Source organism: Emydura macquarii, unplaced genomic scaffold (genome assembly GCF_026122565.2).
Source record: "Emydura macquarii macquarii isolate MOO-44397 ecotype Brisbane River unplaced genomic scaffold, CSIRO-AGI_Emac_v2 contig_480, whole genome shotgun sequence".
In the NCBI taxonomy this organism is placed as follows: domain Eukaryota; kingdom Metazoa; phylum Chordata; order Testudines; family Chelidae; genus Emydura; species Emydura macquarii.
In genome coordinates, this window is record NW_027130617.1 from 1,064,416 (window position 1) to 1,081,100 (window position 16,685).

At 41.3% G+C, this 16,685-nt stretch overlaps 1 protein-coding gene across 1 annotated transcript in view; it reads left to right on the forward strand.

Annotated features, from left to right (window-relative positions):
• LOC137146789 (receptor-type tyrosine-protein phosphatase C-like) overlaps positions 1-16,685 on the forward strand; it is a 67,608-nt gene that overhangs the window by 47,435 nt on the left and 3,488 nt on the right. The gene's annotated exons all lie outside the window — the stretch shown is intronic.

The following is a 16,685-nucleotide window of genomic DNA, read 5'->3' on the forward strand; positions in this document are numbered from 1 at the left end:
TCAGGTTCTTTATCCTCTAGTAGCACTTTATCACAACCATCTTATCTTTATCTCTAAACAAAGTGTTCAGAGATTACAGCTGAGAATGAGGGAGAGGAGAGTGAAACTGGGGCTGAAGGCAGAGAAACACTACAGGGAGACTGAAATAGCAGTAGAATAGTACAGTGAGAGGTTCGTACCATTCTGCTCTATGGACATGCAGAAGACAAAAAACACAATACATTGGAGAAAAGTGGAACCAATGCAAGATGCCAAATCACTTGAAATTAAAAAAAATAGCAGTTAAGTTAGAAATTAAGGTTTATAAATAAATAAACCTGGTTTATTTATTTTTCCTTCTGTGAAGCAGTGATGACATCCAGTGGTCCTTTAGGTTATTTACAGATATATATGGTATATATAACATTCAGGTATTTCAAGAGATGAATTTTAGCTCCCATTTCCCTATTCAAAGAGACGAAGCAATGAATACCTATTACATGCCATTTTTGGACATTCATTTATTCATAGCTTCATTCAAACTAGTCTCAAAACCATGGAATGGCCTACTACACTGCTGATAGCAGTGATACGGATTCCACATAAAACACCTTGTCAATTTATCTCTCCTTAAGGACAACTTGGCGTCGGATTGATGCCCTGGGTTTTTCTCTCTTTATCCTTCTTCATACTCTTGTTTTATCGTGTGCTCATTGAAAGATTACTGAGATCTCACTCTGAAATGAAGGAAGAGCTGTTTGCCTGCACAACTGTGTCCCACCCTCCTCCCCTCCTCAGACAGGCGTCAATTATCCACATGCAATCATTTTTTTCATTGACGAGATCCATTGAAAGATACAAGGTATACTGGATGTTCAGCTAAAACATGAAGTTCCCACTAGCTAATTCTAAAGAATATTGATCACTTGAGGATCCTGGGGCAGATTTTACATATGACATTTCCTCTGAGAGTGCTGTGTGTTGGTTAGAGCAGGGGACTGAGAGCAAGGATTCCCAAGTTCTGTTCCTTGGTTTTGCCACTGACTGGGATATACGACCTTGGTCCTACCTGTAAAATGTCTATAAAATATTTACCAACAGAATCTGATCCTCATTGAGTTATTCCAGCGAATTGGGACAAAAGACAGACTGATTACTTTTTTACATTGGTTTTACACAGAGGAGAATATAAAAGACTGAGTGACATTTATATTACTGCTGAGGACCAGTTATTAATATTACTAGTGTCAACCTCGCTCTATGCATGACAATGACCATTTCATAAAACACAAAGCACCTGAACCTACAGGGGACTGAGCACCCTCAGTTACCATGAAAATCAATCAGCTTTGTCCTGATCCCAATGAAAGTCTCACTTTTGACTTCAGCTGCATCCGGGTCAGGCCCAGTGAGAATTGAGGGCACTGAACACCTCAGGTTCTCTGCTCAGAGAAGCTTTGCACCTCAGGTTACTTTTCCTGTAGAATGCATTTTGCTACTTTTGCTTTTGGCCTTACATGTAAGAAAGCAAATGAAATTGTAGAACTGCCTAAATATGAGAGGAATATAGTTGGAATAGAAAACATACGTTCTAAATTTTCCTTTTTTCAACATTATCTCTCCAGGTACAGATGCTTTGTTCACATGTGACTTTGTGGTCATTGTCTGTGCATGATATGTTAGGAAGCACTAACAGAACTATTGTACTTCCTTACTCCAGGTTTCATTCCAGCAAGCAGCACAAACCTCACCACTCATGCAGACTCAAACTCTTCCTTTGGATCCAGCACTCAGCCACACAGCAGCATTGCTGCCCTTACTTCACTCACTCCTGCTACCACGCCACATAACTCACCAGGTTTGCTGTATTCCTTTAGCTTCCCCAGGTTGTCAATAATACAATTTCTCGGGCTGTACATGGGGAAAAATTCTGTAGTTCTACTTCGAGGATTGTCTCTGTGAGTGCTCAGTTTTAGATGTCTGTTTGTCCTGTGGCTGTCATCGTAGATTTGAAGCAGCAGTGTGTGGTGGGGACATACATGCGCTGTCCCTCTCTTGCGCTGCTTCAGGCCGTTACATAGTGCTGTGTGACCAACCATCCTTCAGTTCCTTCTCTACCGTTTTTGGCTTGAGTCAGAGCACTTAGCAGCGCCTATTACGTCAAGTTAATCTAGGATACTTAACTGTTAATAGTTACAATTTAGCAGTCAGTTAGTTAGTTATACTTACCCTTACTACTTACCTTATTTTGATTTTTTTTTAAACTTTTAATTTTCTCTTATTGGAAAATTAAGTCTCAGTTCCATAGTTACCCTTTAGAATAGCTAATTGACGCCCCAATACAGACAAAAACCTCTCTGGCATGCTCGGCTGCCCGGGATTCAAATGCTGCGTAATATGCAGACTATCAATTTATGTCTCTGACGAATACACACAGGAAGGTGAGAGGTCTCTAACTAAAATTACTGATGAAGGAGTAGTCTCCGTGGCCTGCCTTGGATCCCAAGTCGTGGATATCCCCTGGCCAACAGTCGTCAGCAGCAGCCTCTGATGGGCTCATACAAAAGCACTCTGCAAAGATGGTTACAAAAAACGGGCTCCAACTTCCCCTTTGCAAGAACTGGTGAAGAAACGGTGCTCTCTGATCATGGAGACCCCAAGGTACCGACGGCACTGGGAACATCTGACTCCTGTGAACTGGGACCATATGGTACCATGGGTACCTCAGGAGTGAAAGAATCTAAGTGGGCTAGCTCAGACAGAGGCACAAAAGGGAAAACAAAACTCTCTGCCTCGGTACCCTTGGAGCCAAAGAGGTACTCTGCATCGAGCAGTTTGAGAGAACTGCAGACAGGGGCACCACCTTTGGCATCTACAGCGTACAGCAACAAGGCCCTAGGCACCGACAACTACAACACAGATATCAGTACCGCCTATAACACTGGCATTGGCACTGTTGTTCCTGATACCGCAACCATTTCTATGGCACAAATACTTGATGGTCTCCTTTATGCCAGAATCCCTGCTCCTGAGTACTGATCACATTCCAGCTGGCTCGGTACCGAACCGACTGACCATACCTCCAGGTCCACCCCTCCCTTTTCAAGTGAAGATGAGGAGGATGAAGGGGTGATATACTCATCACAACACACTTCACCAACACATTCATCCGCCAGACCAAGGCCACCTCAACAAAGGGGCTACCATTCAGGCTCAGAGTCACAGAGCTGTTAGGCACACCCATTGGTGCCATCTCCCAGGCCTTTCCACTACAGTGGACCTACTGAGACCCTGTGGCCTGCACAACATCACAAGCCCCCTAGCCCACCGAGATTGAGAGCATGACGCTCCCCATCACCATCTATATCAGAACCTTCAGAGTTCCAGAAAGAGGTGATCGAAGAGACTGAGGAAACCTCAGACCAAGAAACTTATCACTGGCCCCCTAATCATTTTCGTTGTCCTCCTCTGGACTTTCTCCAATTTGTCCACATTCTTTCTGTAGTGGGAGCCACAAAACTGGACACAATACTTCAAATGTGGCCTAACCAATACCAAATAGAGGGGGATAATCACTTCCCTTGATCTGTTGGCAATGTTCCCACTAATGCAGCCCAATATGTCATTAGCCTTCTTGGCAATAAGAGCACACTGTTGACTCATATCCAGCTTCTTGTCCATTGTAACCCCCAGGTCCTTTTCTGCAGAACTGCTGCCTAGCCAGTTGGTCCCCAGTCTGTAGCAGTGTATGGGATTCTGTCTGACGTGCAGGACTCTGCACTTGTTCTTGTTGAACCTCATCAGATTTCTTTTGACCCAATCCTCCAATGTGTCTAGGTCACTCTGTATCCTATCCCTGCCCTCCAGTTATCTACCACTCTCCCCAGCTTAGTGTCCTCTGCAAACTTGCTGAGGATGCAATCCACTCTACCCTCCAGATCATTAATGAAGATGTTGTACAAAACTGGCCCAAGGACTGACTCCTGAGACACTCCGCTTATTACCGGCTTCCAACTAGACATCGAGCTGTTGATCGCTACCCATTGAGCCTGATGATCTAGCCATCTTTCTATACACCTTATAGTCCATTCATCCAACCCATACTTCTTTAACTTGCTGGCAAGAATACTGTGGGAGATTTATTAAAAGCTTTGCTAAAGTCAAGATATATCACGTCCATGTCTTTCCTCACATTCACAGAGTCAGTCATCTCATCATAATAATAAAGGATTCCCTACAATGGTGGACACAACCAAATAAAGTTTGTGCAGCAGTTCCTTTTGTACAAAAACCTCCAGTGATGACAATCACTACAGATGCCTTCTTAATAGGTTGGGGAGCACATTTGCTCAACCACACAGTCCAAAGTGGATCGTCCTCATTGGAATCCAGTCTATGTATAAATTTACTGGAACTGAGAGCAGTCTAAAACATACTCATCCATTTTCTACTGCTTATAATAAACAAAGCTATAATGATCCTCACAAACAACATAGCTTGCATGTTTCATATAAACCAGCAAGGGGGAGGGGCAGGCATAATTGCACTCCCTATGCACGGAAGCCATGCTGCTCTGGAACTGGTACATCAATCACAACATAGACATCTCAGTGTCCTACCTTCCAGGATGTCAAAACACCACAGCACATGCACTAAGCAGAAGATTTTCCCAGAATCATGAGTGGGAGATGGATCCCGGAGTTCTACACAACATATTCAAACATTTGGGGCTCCTAACTATAGACTTCCTTGCAACAAGTGCCCGCAGTTTTGCTCCAGAAGAGGATTGGGACCCTGATCCCTAGGCAATACCCTTCTCAAATGGGACATACTACTAATGCATTCCTTTCCTCCGGCCCCTCTCATATCCTGATGTTACCTGGGGTTCTGCCAGCGCAAAGCTCTTGATAACTTTACAGTCTGTGCGAGGTGGTATTAGGAAATAAATTAAATAGAGGCACGGCCATCCAGCCAATAGATGGACTGGTAGAAATAGTATAACACAAGTGTGCTCTTGATTAAAAGCTATACTTTACTTAGTTTCAAGCACTTACACATGTCCGTAACAGGTTAATAAAATACCCCCAACCCTCAATAATTACTGAAGTTTGTGGTGGCTTTCAAGTGGTACAGCAGCAGCTTTCCGATAGGCCAGTCTTCCTGCTGCCATTGGAGGACCCCAAAATCTGTGTCCAAGAAGAAATCCTAAAGAGTCCAAACCTCTCCCCCTACCCCATTTATCCTTGTTAGTAGACAATAATACATCACCCAAAAAAACTTGTTGGGCAGGAAGTTTCAAAAACTAATCAAGAGGTTGCCTCAGAGTACTAATTAACTAGATGTGTTCCTGGAGAATCTGCGTGTCTTGAGGCCCTGACAAACATCTCCTAGAAGGCATGCATAGATAAGCTTCTTGCTTTTTTCCTAAAAGATAGATCCCAGCAGATCCAATAGAGACTTCATCAGGGAGGGGCACAGGGTCAAGCAAAGGCTGAGAAAGAGACTCCCTTCCTCTGATCGCCCAAACCCCCATCCCCTCCTGGCTTAGTCATGCTAAGGCTAGGGCTGCTGCACAGGCTTGCAGAAAGGCCTACCAATTTTTGCTGCTGTTAGCAACAAGCATGATAATCAGTCAAGTGATCCCTGGCCCTTTTACTGGTCTATCACAATCTCCCCAGACAAGTGGCCTTACACAAGATCAGAATGGACAACTCCAGAGTCATCCTATTATACCCTATATTGCCCAGGCAAACATGATTCCCATACCTCTCAAAAATGGTTGTGTGTCCACCTCAAAACTATCTCATCTCCTCTCCCAAGACTCGGGACAAGTTCATCACCCCAACCTGGCAAAACTCCACCTCAAGACTTGACTAATCCATGACTTTGAGAAAATGAAATGACCTGCTTGGAGGAAGTAAGAGACATCTTACTTAACGCCGTAGACCGTATAAAATATATACAAAATATATATTAATATATATATACACAAATGGAGGCAGTTCAATACATGGTGCCTGAATAAACAAAACGTGCCACCATCTTCTCCTTTACCAACAGTGTTGAACTGCATATTAGAACTTTAAAAACTGGAAATTTTCACAAGTTCAATCAGAGTACACATTGCAGCCATCACAGCATTCCATGATAAGGTGGAGGGATTTTCCATATTCATTTGCCCAATAACCAAATTATTTCTTAAGGGCATCCGTAATACTTACCCTGAAATACGGGCACCAACTCCTACATGGGATCTCAATCTAGTCTTGTGGGGACTTATCAGAACCCCATTTGAATGAGTAGCGGTGTGTTCTCTATTTCATCTATCAATCAAGGTGGCCTTTTTTCACATCTTTTAGATGTGTGTGGGGGGTGGAATTTAAGGGCCTTCATGGCACACCCCCCATACTGATCAAACAAACAGTGAGTGTTTGCTAAGCAATGAAATAAATACCAAGGCACAGTAAGTAGCATGCCTGACCTGACAAAACATACTGCTGAGGGTTGTGCTTACACATTAATGTGTGTAAGCACTATGCTTAGTAGTATTTACGGAGTTGTGCCTAATGACAAGAACGATGGTCAAAGCTATGTTCTGCAGCTCTTACTCCGGCAAAGCTTTTATTGACTTCATTCTGTGTTATGCCTAAGTAATGTCTGTAGATATCAGTCCATATATTTTGGAACTGATTAATATAACGAAGAGTCCTGATATTGTGCATTCTAGGTAAAAATTCTGATTTTGTTCTTTAATGGAAATACTAACAAAACTCTACTTGTAGCTCTGTTCAGTCCTTTGGTAAAATAATTACAAGAAGGAAGCACATAGTCCAAGACATTTATGATCTGATTACACAAAACAGTGAGCTCACTTTCTAACACTAATTTGTTCTGTCCTTGCAGATGCTCCCACTAAGCTAACCATGCACAACACCACCTCACCGTCCGTGAGCCTTACTCCAACCAGCACTCCAGCAAACATTTCTCTGACTTCCACAAACTCCACTTCGATTGCTTCCACTCTTGCAAAAGGTGACAAACCTGCACACAATTCTTGCACTGCTAATACTTCATGCATGGGAAACGTGTTAAAATGAGGACTTGATTATTTTTAAAAAAACTAACAAGTGTTTATTTTAGAGATGCAACTGCAGAAAATTGCATTAAACTAAAATCTCTTAGGATACTTACTACTCCTAACTGATAGATCTGCAAACATAATTGCTAATGGGGATTTTTTTCAACTAGGGAAGGTGTTACTAACTGTGTCTGCAAGGCTCAATTCTCTCTCCAATTAAATTCAATATTTTTATCAATAATCTGGAAGAAAATATATAATCATTGCTGATAAAGTTTGAAGGTAACGCAAAGATTTGTGGGGTGGTGAAGAAGGACAAGGACAGGTCACCAATGAAGCAATTTAGATTGCTTGGTAAGCTTGTCCCAATTGAATAACATGCATTCCAGTGCAGCCAAATGCAAGGTTCTACATTTAGGAATAAAAATATATATATACAGTTGTTATAAGAATGGGGGACTGTATCCTGGAAATCAGTGACTCAGAAAAAGACTTTAATTTCTCTATATGAGGAGAGATGAAAAAGACTGGAACTGTTCATATTAGAAAAAAGACAACTAAGGGGGGATAGGACAGAAGTCTATAAAATCATCAGTGGTGTAGAGAAAGTGAATAAGGAAGTATTGTTTAGCCTTTCACAAAACACAAGAACCAGGGGGTCACCCAATTAAATTGCTAGGTAGTGGATTTATAAAAAATATAAGGAAGCACTGCTTCACGCAGAACAGTCAACCTGTGGAACTCACTGCCAGGGATGTTGTGAAGGCTAAAAGTCTAACAGTGTTCAAAAAGAATTGATAAGTTCATGGAGGATAGGTCCATCGATGGCAAGTAGGCAAGATGTTCAGGGATATGACCCCATGCTCTGGGTTTCCCTGTACCTCTGACTGCCGGAAGCTGGGACTGGATGACATGGGATGGCTCACTCAGTGAATTTCCCTGTTCTGTTCATTCCCTCTGAAGCATTTGGCACTGGCCACTGTCGGAAGACAGGATACTGGGCTAGATGGACCATTGATCTGACCCCATGTGGCCATATTTATATTGTAACATGAGCTTCTGGATGAATATTATGCCAAAAAGGAGTAAGACAATATTTGGATGTGTCACGAAAATACCAAGCAGGAGTAGAGAGGCGATATTGCCTCTGTATAGGGCATCGATTAGATCACTATACTGTGTCCAGTTCTGTTGTCCAAAATTTAAAAAGGATGTTGAAAAGTTGGATAAGATTCAGAGAAGAGTTGCACACCATACAACAAGATATTAAAGGAGATCAACCTATTTAGTCTATCAAACACAAGGTTTAGAGGTGACTTCATCAAAGTCTATAATCATGTACAGAGAGAGGAGATATCTCATACTAGAGTACTCTTTAATGTAGCAAAGGCATAACAATAATCAGTGGCTGGTAGTGGAAGTCAGCAAAGTTCAAACTGAAAATAAGGCAAGAGCTTGTAACAGTGAGATATTCAAACACAGGCAAAGAATACCAAGAAATGTGGTAAATCTTCCATCCCGTAAGTTTTTTAATAGACATAGCTAATTTTTTACTAAACCTTTTTCTTTTAAAAATGTAATTTCATAAAAATTGTTTTGTTGATCTATTGGTTTTAAAAAATGGTCAATTTTTCAAATGCAGGTTGAAATTTTGGGGGTAGGATTCAAAGATAGAGAGACACACAGCACTCTTACTAGGTAATAGCTTGGGGTTTAAGAGACACTTCTGCGGTGGGCAATCCAGATTCAAATCTGTGCCTCAAATCAGGCTGAGCAGACAATCAAACCTGGTTTTCCCCTATCTTAGGGAAGTGCCCTAGGCAGTGGCCTAGCGAGTCAACATGTCTCATGGAGTCCATCACATGAGGGAACAGCCTAATTTGGCAATTAACTAATCTTTGACTATTAACAATAAATATACCCAATGGCCTGTGATGGGATGTTAAATGGAGTGGGTTCTGAGTTACTACGGAGAATTCTTTCCACGGTGTCTGGTTGGTGAGACTTGCCCACATGCTCAGGGTTTAACTGATCACCATATTTGAGGTTAGAAAGGAATTTCCCCCCACTGTTGATTGGCAGAGACCCTGGGTATTTTTTTGCCTTCCTCTGTAGCATGGGGCACGGGTCACTTGCTGGTGGATTCTCTATGCCTTGAAGTCTTTAAACCATGATTTGAGGACTTCAGTCATAGGTTAGGGGTCTATTACAGGAGTGGGTGGGTGAGGTTCTGTGGCCTGCATTGTGCAGGAGATCAGACTAGATAAACATATTGGTCCTTTCTGACCTTAATTTCTATAATGCAACAGGAAATGGAACAGAAGAAACTGTAAATTCTCCCAAACCCACAAGCACTTCACCTCTACCTGCACACTCCACTCCACACTCACCTGCAGGAGACAATGAAGGTAAAAGTGAAACCTCAGGCTCTGTTTTGGTCTCAGATGGTTTTTCCTGAACTGACATCTAGTTTCACCATACAGATATTACAGCAATCCTTAAAAGTTGTTAACACAGGCTTACCTCAGAAGAATATTACATAAAAAAATAAAATTAGGAAAATATTTCACAGTTTTATATATATTCGGTATATTTACAACCTGATTCTCATTTACATTAAAACCCCTTGCTACTGCCAGAACAAAATGAAAAGAGGCTTTAGGTAGATGAGAATCAGACCCTTAAAGTTTAATGTGATTATTTTTCTTAGAAACACAGGGCCACATTCTCAAACACAGGCATCTACTGCTAATTGTATCCACAGAATTTGCATGTGAACAACCGGGAAATGCATGCATAAGTATCCATTTTGCATGCCTAAAGGTTTGTGCATGTGCAGGTGCATGTGCAATTTAGGCAGCCATATTATACAATCTGACCCATAGTCCTGATGTCCCTAAAGTTACGTTTCCTAATAGTGAACTGGTAATATTTCATTGTGGGTTGTTTACCAAGAATACCAATATGTGGGTGTGACATGGTGAAGGGAACTCACCAAGGGGCTGGCAGGGATTGGGCTCAGCCTCATACCTTTGAACTATATCTGAGGCCCACAGCTGAGGGAAGCCTTTTTGAAATACATAGTTAGACAAAAAGTGCCTTAAAGGCATAAGCCATTGTTTAGTTTCTCATTCTACCTTTGCTTCTCAAGTGCTTGAACTCCAGCCCAGATGTGGAGGTTTCCTTGGCTCAGCTGTCACAGCCTGTCACAGAGAATTAAAAAATTAAACTAGTTGTTCTAGTTTTCACCTGTTTTTTGTGTAGTACATGTTGTTCTGTGGTAGACAGTGCACTCACTGCATGACAGATCATTAAGCGCCTGGATGAAAGAATGGAACGCAGTGTCTTATGCCTTGAATCACATTCTGGTTTAAAGAAAGAACTACAGCATAAAGATAATTACTATACATACCATACATTTCATAGTTAAGTTCCTGTCAGTTCTGTATCACTATGTGTTATAGTATTGTTTATTCTGGTACTCAACCTCCCTTTTTAGATCATCTACACCTGGGAGCACCATTTCATCTCTAGTTACAAACATCTTCTTGGGGAAATCTCCATCCCACGACCATTCCAGCAGAATCCCACACCGCCAACCTCAAACTTCAGGATAACTCTCCAAATAAATCTAGTTATAATAGGTTGGATGACCTACAAGGTTAAAAGCTTTTTAGACTATAGGGGAAACCAAGGAGCAGTCAGTGTGAGGATGGAAGAAAAAAATGGTTCTTCTCTCCCTATGGACAACTGAAAAGCACTCTTTGCTATAGAACCAGTTAGTCTCACCCAGTAGTTTTGGGCCAGATTCTCAGGTTGTGTAAATCTACCCAGCGTCAATGATTTCAGTGGAGATATATTGATTTACACCAGCTAAGGACTGGGCCCATTTCCTGATCTATGTGCTTCCAATTCTCAATTTTCATTGCTGTTTAACAGTTGCACACTTCTGAGGTGTGTATAGCCGACCATGTGGGGCACATAGAGAGCGGTCAGGATTTAAGGAGTCTAAAATGCGTGTTCTTTTTGTATGCTGCAGCTTAATTTATTAATTCATTTAATTCATTAATTCAATGCCTTCTCCAGGACTACTCATGTACTTAAGGTCAGGATTGGGACCTTAATATATGGACACACACATAGAATCATAGAATCATAGGGCTAGAAGGGACCTCGAGAGGTCGTCTAGTCCAGTCCCCTGCACTCATGGCAGGACTAAGTAATATCTAGACCATCTCTGACAGGTGTTTCTCTAACCTGCTCTTAAAAATCTCCAATGATGGGGATTCCACAACCTCCTTAGGCAATTTATTCCAGTGATTAACCACCCTGACAGTTAGGAAGTTTTTCCTAATGTCCAACCTAAGCCATTCTTGCTGCAGTTTAAGCCCATAGCTTCTTGTCCTGTCCTCAGAGAGTAGGAAGAAAAATTTTTTCTTCCTCCTTGTAACAGCCTTTTGTGTACTTGAAAGCTGTTATCATGTCCCCTCTAAGTCTTCTCTTCTCCAGACTAAACAAACCCAGTTCTTTCAGTCTTGCCTCATAGGTCATGTTTTCTAGACCTTTAATAATTTTTGTTGCTCGTCTCTGGACTTTCTCCAGTTTGTCCACATCTTTCCTGAAATGTGGCGCCCAGAACTGGGCACTGTACTCCAGTTGAGGCCTAATTAGCCCAGAGTAGAGCGGAAGAATTACTTCTCATGTCTTGCCAAACTTCCTGTCTTTCTTACGCAGTGGGATATTTGTTCTTGTGCCCTTAATAATGTCTCTTTGAAAAACCACCAACTGTCTTCAATTGTTTTTTCTCTTCAACTTGGTTTCCATGGGATCTTACCTACCAACTCCCTGAGTTTGCTAAAGTCTGCCTTTTTGAAATCAATTGTCTTTATTTTGCTGTTCTCCCTCCTAACATTCCTTAGAATCATGAACTCTATCATTTCATGATCGCTTTCACCCAAGCTGCCTTCCACTTTCAAATTCCCTTACCAGTCCCTCCCTGTTTGTCAAAATCAAATCTAGAACAGCCTCACCCCTAGTACCTTTCTCCACCTTCTGAAATAAAAAATTGTCTCCGGTGCATTCCAAGAAATTGTTGGATAGTCTGTGCCTTACTGTGTTATTTTCCCAACAGATATCTGTATAGTTGAAGTCCCCCATCACCACCAAGTCCTGTGCTTTGAATGATTTTGTTAGCTGGTTAAAAAAAAGCCTCATCCACCTCTTCTTCCTGATTAGGTGGTCATTAGGTCTACCATGGCATCACCCTTGTTTTTTACCCCTTTTATCCTTATCCAGAGACTTTCAACAAGTCTGTTTCCTATTTCCATCTTAACCTCAGTTCAAGTGTATACATTTTTAATGCATGAGGCAACAGTCCTCTCATTTTTCCCTGCCTGTCCCTCATGAACAAGCTGTACCCTTCTATACCAATATTCTAGTCATACATATTATCCCACCAAGTCAGATCTGGGATGCCAACTATGACATAGTTTTGTTTATTTACTAGCATCTCAAGTTCTTCCTGCTTATTCCACATATGTCTCTCATTCGTATACAGACATCTAAGATACTGATTTGATTCCCGCCGCCCAGTTTTGTCCTGTCTCTCCCCTACCTCTGTTACAACAGCTCATGCTCCCCCCAAATTCCAGCCCTTCTCCCAGGTTTTTTTGACTTAAATCTGTAGGCTTTGGTCACTTACCCCCTTCGAACCTAGTTTAAAGCCCTCCTCACTAGGTTAGCCAGTCTGTATCCGAATATGCTCTTCCCCTTTCTGACTCCATCTCTCTTAGCAGTCCTTTTTCCTGGAACAGCATCCCATGGTCAAGGAAGCCAAAGCCCTCCTGGCAACACCATCCTCACAGCCAGGCTTTTACCTCCAGGATGCATCAGTCTCTGTAACCTCCTCTTGATATACTGTGTTTACTCCTGTTTTTATTCCTTTCAGGGCAAACTCAGCCACCTCCCACACTCAGTAAGAGAAAAAATTTTATTTTCTGTACAGAACTGCGTCACTTCTTTATGAAATATATCTGTATTGCGGTATTGTTAACTTCTAATAAGACAAATGCTTTGTGTATACAACTATTATCTTCTAGAGTGCTTAATGCCTTTACATTTAGAATAGTCAGATCACAGGTGAAATAATAGAGATTGGTTTAAAAAGGAGGAACCAAAAGAACCAATTTGCTTCTGTCTCAGTTTGTGGTTTACATGTATTTCACAGGTACAGCAGATCTCATACACTTAGCACATTCATTTAGATTGTAACTTCTTCAGGACAGGGACTGTATCTTTGTTATATGTTTGTACAGTGTCTAGCACAATGGGGCCCTGACCTCCAGACATGACTATAATACAAATTATTAATAATACAAATAATAGAACACAATAGGTTCTGAATTGTGTGCTAGTTTAAACAGAAAGTGTGTTCATAATTGTTTGGTTTTGTTAATTCCAGATAGCATTTTCACATTTATCTTACCTCTCGGAAGAGTTAAACTTTTACAAGAATTACCAAAAAAAAAAAAAAAAAGAAGAAGAAGAAGATTGAATTAAAAGTAGAATTTAGTCATCAAGGGACTGATCCAAAGCCACTGAAGTCAGCTGAAGTTTTTCCACTGAATTCTGTGGCTTGAGACTAGACCTATACAGTGAAAAACCATTAATATAAATATAGTACAGCCCATGAAGTAGAGACTTAGATTTCCTTAGTGGAATCTATAATTCCCAACTACAAAAACTGAAGAGTAACATATTCTTCTTTTAAAAACTGGGCTTTTTGTGGACTCATACATCGGAAGATTTGTCTGTTCAACTGGCTACTGTGTGAGCCTTTGCGTGATATTTATCGACATAGGCTCAGATTCTATTACCCTTACTCATTTTGATGTATGCATTTATTTTGGTGGGAATATCCCTGGAGTAAAGCGCTGCTCAGTGTGAGCAAGGATACCACAATTGGTCCTTTATTTTAATAGTATAAATAGTACTAATAGCAATAACGTCTGATTTCCTCAAGGCTGTTCTAGGTTACTTCTAGGTTGCATGGCCAGCACCCACTGACCCACGATCAAAGACCACCCTCCTGTGCTGGACTTGGTGCCAAAAAGACAGGCCCAAATTTCTGACCCAGTAAATATGAGTCAGGTTTGATTGAGGAAGATGAACAGCCTCATCATACTGCATTGTTGTGATCAGTCTGGATGCAAGACAACTTCAGAAGGGGGACATTTTCTCTGTTTAACTGATAACATTTATGTGCTGTCTTCCACCACCGTCTTTTTCATCTTCCCTCACAAGGGGAAGCGCAAGTCTTCCACTCTGTAGTGGCCCTTTAGTTACACCTGCACATTACATTAACTTCACTCTCACCTGCAAGCAATCCTGAAAGGGAACATGTCTCTGCAAGCATAGCTCATGTTCTGAGTTTAATACATACGTATACCTACTGAATGTTCAACAGAAGTCTTCATTAGCAAACCACACAGGAGTCTATTATAACCACCACAGCTGAGGCTGCCACCCATTGTTTAAATAATGTCATGAATAGAAATGATTTCCTGAATTGGGAGGTGCACCTTCTTCAAGTCATAATCAACTCCATCTCCTCCATACAATGTTTCCTCTCTTTGGGAATGTCTGCACTGTGTGTGGGAGCGAGTTGCCCAGCCAGATCCACAGGCTTGGGTTAGCAGGGCTCATGTTAGTGCACTAAACCTTTCGAGCCCAGAGGAGGGGTAGAACTTGAGATCCCAAGCTCCAACCAGAGCCACAATGTCAAAGCAATGTCTGCACAGGTATTTTCATCACACTGAAAATCTCGCTCTGAAATGAAGGAAGAGCTGTTTGCCTGCATAACTGTGTCCGTCCCTCCTCCTCTTCCCAGAGAGGCATCTATTATCCACATGCAATCATTTTTTTCTATGACAAGATCCATTGAAAGATACAAGGTATACTGGATGTTCAGGTGAAACTTGAAGGTCCCACTAACTAATTCTAAAGAATATTGATCACTTGAGGATCCTGGGGCAGATTTTACATATGACATTTCCTCTGAGAGTGCTGTGTGTTGGTTAGAGCAGGGGACTGAGAGCAAGGATTCCCAAGTTCTGTTCCTTGGTTTTGCCACTGACTGGGATATACGACCTTGGTCCTACCTGTAAAATGTCTATAAAATATTTACCAACAGAATCTGATCCTCATTGAGTTATTCCAGTGAGTTGGGACAAAAGACAGACTGATTACTTTTTTACATTGGTTTTACACAGAAGAGAATATAAAAGACTGAGTGACATTTATTTTACTGCTGAGGACCAGTTATTAATATTACTAGTGTCAACCTTGCTCTATGCATGACAATGACCATTTCATAAAACACAAAGCACCTGAACCTATAGGGGCTGAGCACCCTCAGTTACCATGAAAATCAACCAGCTTTGTCCTGATCCCAATGAAAGTCTCACTTTTGACTTCAGCTGCAGCCGGGTCAGGCCCAGTGAGAATTGAGGGCACCGAACACCTCAGGTTCTCTGCTCAGAGAAGCTTTGCACCTCAGGTTACTTTTCCTGTAGAATGCATTTTGCTACTTTTGCTTTTGGCCTTACATGTAAGAAAGCAAATGAAATTGTAGAACTGCCTAAATATGAGAGGAACTATAGTTGGAATAGAAAACATACGTTCTAAATTTTCCTTTTTTCAACATTATCTCTCCAGGTACAGATGCTTTGTTCACATGTGACTTTGTGGTCATTGTCCGTGCATGATATGTTAGGAAGCACTAACAGAACTATTGTACTTCTTTACTCCAGGTTTCATTCCAGCAAGCAGCACAAACCTCACCACTCATGCAGACTCAAACTCTTCCTTTGGATCCAGCACTCAGCCACACAGCAGCATTGCTGCCCTTACTTCACTCACTCCTGCTACCATGCCACATGACTCATCAGGTTTGCTGTATTCCTTTAGCTTCCCCAGGCTGTCAATAATGTAATTACTTTTGTACATGGAGAAAAATCTTTGGTTTGGCAATAGGGTTAACTCTTATCACACTTACTGCTGAACAAACTGAAAATATTCCTAAGCTTCACAACTGAGGCAAGACTAGAAGGTGATTCTGTGTTTTATTTCCAGAATATGAAATCTGGTGCCCTATCTTACAGTCATTATTCAGGCAAAACTCCTCCTGCAGTCAATGAGAGTTTTGCCAAAACAAGAAATGCAGGATTGGCCCAATACAGAACTGATCAAACAAACAGTGAGTGTTTACTAAGCAATGAAATAAATACCAAGGCACAGTAAGTAGCATACCTGACCTGACAAAACATACTGCTGAGGGTTGTGCTTACACATTAATGTGTGTAAGCACTATGCTTAGTAGTATTTACGGAGTTGTGCCTAATGACAAGAACGATGGTCAAAGCTATGTTCACACAATGAGATAAAGCCTGCAGCCCTTATTCCGGCAAAGCTTTTATTGACTTCATTCTGTGTTATGCCTAAGTAATGTCTGTAGATATCAGTCCATATATTTTGGAACTGATTAATATAACGAAGAGTCCTGATATTGTGCATTCTAGGTAAAAATTCTGATTTTGTTCTTTAATGGAAATACTAACAAAACTCTACT